Below are 7,082 nucleotides of genomic sequence, written 5' to 3'. Positions count from 1 at the left end.
AGTTCTGATGTGCCCATCCCGATGGCTGGCGACATTTGCAACTGTCTCACAACACCACAAATAATAGAACAAAAATAAGCCAGTTCAGGAAAGAATTCCTTCCTCCCCCCAAGTTGCAAAAGAACTCAACTGAGCTAGGGCAAGCTTGAGTAAACAGGTAAAACTTGCAACATACCCTGCAGGTCAATAAATTGGCTCTTGCAAACCAGAGGAGTCAACACCTTCCTCAGTCCACAGATAAAAAGGTCTCAGGGGTTGCTGTGTTAGTCTGTAACTTTAAAAACAATGAGTCGTCCTGTGGCACCTTAGGGTACACCTACACTGCGGGGTAAAGTCGAGTTAAGATACACAACTTCAGTTACGTTAATTGTGTAGTTGAAGTCGATGTCGCTTAACTCGGCTTTTGGTGCTGTCTACACGGCAGGAAGTCAAAGGATGAACGCTATTCCTTCGACTTCCCTTATCTTTGTGAAATGAGGGTTACACAAGTCAGAATAAGAAGCTCATTATTTTGAAATTATTTCAAAATAACGGGCTTGCTGTGGAGACGTGCACTCTGTTATTTCGAAATAACACTACAGCGTAGATGTGCCCTTCGGAACTAACAAAAGCTCACGATGCTCTATATTTTTATTAGTCTCTAGGTTGCCATGGGACTACTTGTTTCCACAGAAAAAGCCCTCCTACCAGACTCCTTCCCCAAGGAATTCAGACTCCTGGGCTAGTAATATGTCGCAGCTGATTTCAAGTGGTGAGGCTGCTGCTATCGGAGGAGAGAAAACACACGCACACAACTCCAGAGGGAAGGCCTGCAGAACAGAGGAGACATGCTTGCCTATTAAATGGCCAATGAATTCACGCCATCTGCTTCAGATTACTAACTGGGTGACAGCTTTAGATGGGTCAGCGACTCTCATTATCCCAACAAAAGGCGACCATGTGTCTGCATATTAGGAATTCTGCTTGATTTTTACACTGCTGATTAGCCAATGATTTCATCCACTGCCCCTCTGGGTGAATTTAGCAGGTATGGAGACTATGTGATCTGACTGGACATTTGGGGAAATGCTGAATGCTGGATTGCACAACGTGTGGGTTTCAAAGACCACATGGTGCCTTCGGATGCTGGCAGTTTCCCAAGGACTGTGCTCTTTAGCATGCAAGTTATTTAATCATTCCTACTACAGGCTCCCCACATCCAGATCCCTAAGCCGATGGGAGTTAATTTTACTGTAAAAACTAACTAAGCGTGTTTGGCCCAGAACTCTGCTATGCCGGGGCATCATATCTCTTTGTTTTTCCTTCTCTCATGGGATGCTTCTGGAGAGGTGACTAGGAGATGCAGAGGAACCAGGTGATGTCTGAATTGCTCAGTCTGACAAGGGGCCTTTAGGCTGTCCCTCCCAGCTGCCACCCTTGGCTTCTGGTTTTCAGGCTCGCTCACTCGAGTTATTAAAGAGCCACGGTTTACAAAAGGAGGCAGGCATCCATGTGCACACTCTCAAAACCAGTCCATACATTTCCCTTTTGACGGCTTTTGTTCCACAGACATCAGTCCCTTGGCTGGGATATGCCTCATTAATAAAAATGAAGCCTTTTTGGAAAGAATTGTTTGTATGATACATGAGCCCAGCAAATCACTGTTGTCTCCAGTCCATCATTAGCAGGTTTTTCTCTTTCCTTCCCACCCCCAACCATTGACCGTAAGTAGAAGTCTCTGTAATCAATGCACGAAGTTCTGTTTGTTCTCAAAAACGGTTATTCCAGCAGTAGCTAGATTTTTCCAAGCAAATCGTGTCCCAAATTCAGGTCTATGGCAGTGACCTCGAGAATCTGAAGTAAAGATAAAATGAATAGTAATTAAAACTTTAAAAGACATGCTTTTTTGCTATAGATTCTATATATTGGCCAAGATAGAAGAAACCCTAGAGGTTCTGTGGGGCTGAGACTGCTTTTATTCTTGTGTCCTATACAGCACTGAACATACTGTTGAAATTTAAACAACCAATAATCCAACTCTGGGTTTGGGTGGCAAGATGATTCAAGGGACAGATAATTGTCTATTGAGCCTTTTCCCCCCCAGGATTCTGGTTTGAAGACAGTATGACCACGTCTTCTCTACATGGAAGATCAACGCTGCTGTGATTGATCTTCCGGGGTTTGATTTAGCTAAATCGAACTCAAAGGGCACCCCCATCAGCATCAGTATTCCTGTTCCTCACAAGGAGTAAAGGAAGCTGATGGGCGTGTTTGCACTGCAAAAAATGATCTGTTATGTCAATTTCACTTTCCTGCTACCTACTCTTGCTTCCCTTGGCTAAGGCAATAGAAGCAGCAGTGTCTCTCTTGCTGTTGAAATGTACAGGAATACATCACTGGAATACACCCTATTTTCTTATATTTGAAAAAGGGCTCTGGAGCTTGTAGGGAAGGGAAAATAATTCATTTATAACTGATTAAAAGATAGGAAACAAAGGGTAGGAGAGAGGTAACTGTAGTGTACTCCAAGGCTACGTCTACACTGGCATGATTTTCCGGAAATGCTTAAAACAGAATAGTTTTCCGTTATAAGTATTTCCGGAAAAAGCACGTCTACATTGGCAGGATGCTTTTCCAGAAAAGCACTTTTTCCGGAAAAGCATCCGTGCCAATGTAGATGCGCTTTTCCGCAAAAAAGCCCCGATTGCCATTTTCGCGATCAGGGCTTTTTTGCGGAAAATAAATCTGTGCTGTCTACACTGGCCCTTTTCCGGAACAGTTTTCCGGAAAAGGACTTTTGCCCGAACAGGAGCAGCATAGTTTTTCTGGAAAAGCACTGATGATTTTACAGTAGATCGTCAGTGCTTTTCTGGAAATTCAAGGGGCTAGTGTAGACAGCTGGCAAGTTATTCCGGAAAAGCGGCTGATTTTCTGGAATAAGTGGCCAGTGTAGACACAGCCCAGAGTCCTTACTGGGACCAATCCTATTTAACATATTTATAAATGATCTGGAGAAAGGGGATAATCCAATAAGGTGGCAAAATCTGCAGATGATACTAACCTGCGTAAGACAGTTAAGTTCAAAGCAGACTGTGAAGAGCTTCAAAAGACTAGGTGACTGGGCAACAAAATGGCAGATGATTAGCAGAACGTCCACAGCTAGATTTTTTTTCTACTGGTGGTGCATATTTGCATATAAAAAAATATTCTGCACATGGAAGGAATAAGTTTTTTTATGTGCAAATGTGCATCATCATGAGAAAAAAAACCTAGCTGTGGGCATTCTGCTAATCATCTGGGTGGCATTTGAATCTCTCCTGAGTGGTTACACAAGCGTGCAGCTTACAAGGAACACTGCTACAAATATTTACCCAGAAGTTAGGCCAATAAAAAGCATCACTTCATTCACCTTGCCTCTCTCTAGTCAACACCATAGTGGAGGCTCCTTCCCCATTTGGGGAAAGGGGGTCAGATGCTCCAGCTCTCCCCTGTTCCCTGAAGAGAGAAATTAACAGAAGGAAACCCGAATGGGAAATTGCTTAAAACTAGACAAACTTGGGATGAAGTAGCTAACGAGCTCTTGTATGGCTGTATCAGGTTGACAAAGGGCTTGAATTTCCTGATGGGTGTGAACTGGCTGGCTACTACCAAAGCTGAATGGCTTTCGTGGCTTAATAGAGTGTCCCCTACTGGCATTTTTTTAAATCAAACACAACCAGGGGAACGGAGACTTGTAGTGTCTGGAGAAGGGGCTGTTGCCACTTTTCCTGCCAACACGAGGAGCTTGGACCCATTTCAAAGCAAGCATGCCTGCGTGCAGCCCAGAGTCAGCACGACTTCCTGCTGCACATGAAGTCCCGCATTCTTCCTTTGATATGTACAAGAGCCCCAGAATACAAGAGTCAAAGAATCCCCACTTCTTTGACTATACCGAATACACTAATTTACATGGCTCCGTCGACAGAGCCATGTCGTCTAGACACACCCATGGAGTACAGTTGTAACTGTGTAGGTCCCAGGATGTTCGAGACTGGACTAGAGAGACAAGCTACATTAGGTAATGCCTCTCATTGCACCAACTTGTCTTGGTGAGAGAGACAAAGCTTTTGAGCTTGCCCAGAGTTCTTGTTCAGGTATAAAGAAATATACTGAGTATGAATCATGTGACACACAAGGTGAAACCAATTATTTTAACATGTTAAAATGGGGGGGGGGGAGGAGAGGGTAGCCGTGCTAGTGTGTAACCAAAAACAATGATGCCTTCAAGTGCTAGCAATGCCCCTCTGCCATGTATATTGGCCCAACCAGACAGACTCTGTGACAAAGAAATCAGACACAAATCAGACATCAGAAATGGTAACACACATAAACCTATAAGGGACCTATAAGTTACTATCTGTAACCTACCTGGTTACTCAATCGTGGATTTAAAGGTAGCCTTTTCTTCTACAAAGGAATTTCACCACCCAGTTACAGAGGCTGCAGACCTGAAATTCATCTATAAATCTGGCACTGTTACCCTCAGCTTGAATAAAGATATTAACTGTTTAACACACTACAAAGCCATTTCCACTGCCAATGTTTCAATGAATGGGACACATCCAGCCCACTTAATTAGCTTCATTAACACATGTCCTACAACTGACAGATATTTCTTTTCCTATTATATAGATCTTGGATTCTGTTATTTCCACTCCAACTCATCTGATGAAGTGAGTCTTACTCACAAAAGCTCATGATACAATATATGTTCTTCTTCGTCTCTAAGGCTATGTCTACACTACCAGGTTATTTCAAAATAAGTTATTTCAAAAAAATAACTTCTGAAATAACTATTTCAAAATAAGCTTATTCCTCTTCACTAATAGGAGTTATTATTTTGAAATAAAAAGCCCATTATTTTGAAATAACAGGCTTGGTAGTGTGGATGCTCACCTTTTTATTTTGAAAAAGTGTAGACACGCCCTAAGATGCCACCGAACTCATTAATTAGCATGTGACACTCAGTAGATTTCCGAGACCTAAAGAAAGGCTGTGTGTAAGCCCAAAAGCTTGTCTCTCTCACTGACAGAAGTTGGCCCAATAAAAGTTATTACCTCACCCATCTTGTCCCTTTAAAGCACACGTGTGTCAAGGATGCGTAGGCAATTGCTAAAATCCTGATGCTCTCAGACACTATGTGCATGTCCTTGCCTCCCTGCACTGCCCTCTGAAAATGGCAGCAGAGCTAGGTCACTTGCTGAGCTGCTATTGGTTCCCTGCCTACTGCTGCATGCTTCTGCTCTCCACAGGGATTTGGAGGCCATGTAGGAGAATTTGAGCAACATTAACATATGTGGCAAACAGTGATGGGATTTCTTACTCTTTGTCTGGAAAACATGCCATGTACAGCATCTGTACCTTCAGTCATTTTACTTTTCCCTCCTGCTTAGCTTTGCTCTTTTTTTTTTTTTTTTTTTTTTTTTTTGCAGATTACCAGAATACTACTGATTTTCTTCACTGCTGAGTGACCAGTGTATATTATGTGAAGGGCATTGCTTGTTAGTGAAAGGAGTTCACAATTCATCTTACAGCAAATTCATAAATTCATTGATCTGCTTAGCGCAAATGAGCGGTAATTATTAATTGAAGAGTATCTGAGGTACGTTAGTCTGTTTCAGCAAAAACAAGGAGTCTTGGAGGCACACTGAAAGACTAACAATTTTATAATGGCATAAGCAAAAGTGGAAACTTATGCCATTATAAAACTGTTCGCCTTTAAGATGCCACCAGACTCTTTGTTGTTTTTTTAATTGAAGGGTAGATAAAGATGTAGGAAGGTAGGAATAAAGTAAAATTGTAAAAGGACAGTGGAGAGAATGAGTGAGCTGATCTGACTGTGGAAATGAAACATGAGGGAGAAGCGTGAGAAATAAGGATCTTTGGGTATGTCTACACTACCCCCCTTGTTCGAACTGGGGGGGTAATGTAGTCATACGGAGTTGCAAATGAAGCCAGGGATTTGAATTTCCCGGGCATCATTTGCATAAAGCCGGCCAGCGCCATTTTTAAATGCTGGCTAGTTCGGACCCCGTGCCGCGCGGCTACATGCAGCACGGACTAGCTAGTTCAGATTAGGCATACCCTCCGGCAGGAGTTAGAAATTAGGGTCTGGAAAGGAAGATTCCTGTAGTGAGCAGAGAGTGGGAAAAGTAATTGGGCAAAGACTGATCCAGTGTTACCTGTAAGCTGTGTGCTTGGGTGACTGCCTAGGAGGGAATCATGATAGAGATGAAGCCGTGTTAGTCTGGTCTAGCTGAAACAAAAGACAGGACTATGCAGCACTTTACAGACTAACAAGATGGTTTATTAGGTGATGAGCTTTCGTGGGCCAGACCCACTTCCTCAGATCAATTTCCTCAGATCAATTTGTGTCTGTGAAATTTAGCCAGGTTGGTGCCTTTGGGAAGCACAGTCTGCAGTGCATCCTGTTCACTTTGTGAAGAGCTATAGGTTCTCTGGGGATGAAAGGGGAGGCAGGCACAAATGCACACGATTCACGTAAGTCATGGTTCTGGACATAGCCCCAGAGGGAGCCTGAGCATAGCGTTGCCTGTAAGCTGGGCATTTGTGTGGCTGCTCAGAAGAGATTCAAATGCCAGCTGGCTGATTAGCAGACCGCCCACCGCTATGTTTTTTCTTTCTACTGGTGGTGCACATTCACACCTGTTTCAGTGCACATGAGCACATTTATTCCGCACATGGGTGGAAAAGATTAGAGGGCAGCTGGCTAAGAGCGAATTCTACCGCAAACTGTACTGATCTCACTTATTCCGCCTTCCCCGCAGCCGGCTCTGAGAGCCCCACGGGGCCGGGAGCACACGAGCTCCGCTTCCAATGCAGCGCCCCTGCCCGGCCCCTGCCTCGCGGGCGCGGCAGCCAGCTGCCCCGCAGAACGAGCCCTCGCTGTGCATGCTGGGATTTGTAGTTCCTTCCCCTGCCGCCGCCCGAACCGAGACTCCCAGCAGGGAAGGACCATCCTGCAGGCGGCCGAGGCGCAGAGCGCATGCTCCGCCACGAGCGGGCGGGGCGGGGGGGGGTGCACGCCCTACCTTGCTGGGAGG

General features: G+C 44.5%; 1 long non-coding RNA gene across 1 annotated transcript in view; it reads right to left on the bottom strand.

Annotated features, from left to right (window-relative positions):
* Positions 1 to 258: 258 nt before the first annotated feature.
* The window catches only part of LOC112544868 (uncharacterized), a 61,587-nt gene continuing 54,763 nt past the window's right edge, over positions 259 to 7,082 (bottom strand). The window contains exon 6 of the long non-coding RNA XR_016347907.1: positions 259 to 1,833. This is a non-coding gene — a long non-coding RNA (uncharacterized LOC112544868). The remainder of the gene's footprint in view (positions 1,834 to 7,082) is intronic.

This window comes from Pelodiscus sinensis, chromosome 26 (assembly GCF_052426305.1).
Source record: "Pelodiscus sinensis isolate ZL-2025 chromosome 26, ASM5242630v1, whole genome shotgun sequence".
Classification (NCBI taxonomy): Eukaryota; Metazoa; Chordata; order Testudines; family Trionychidae; genus Pelodiscus; species Pelodiscus sinensis.
Note: the sequence above shows the minus strand (reverse complement) of the source record. Positions and strands in the feature narration are given on the sequence as shown.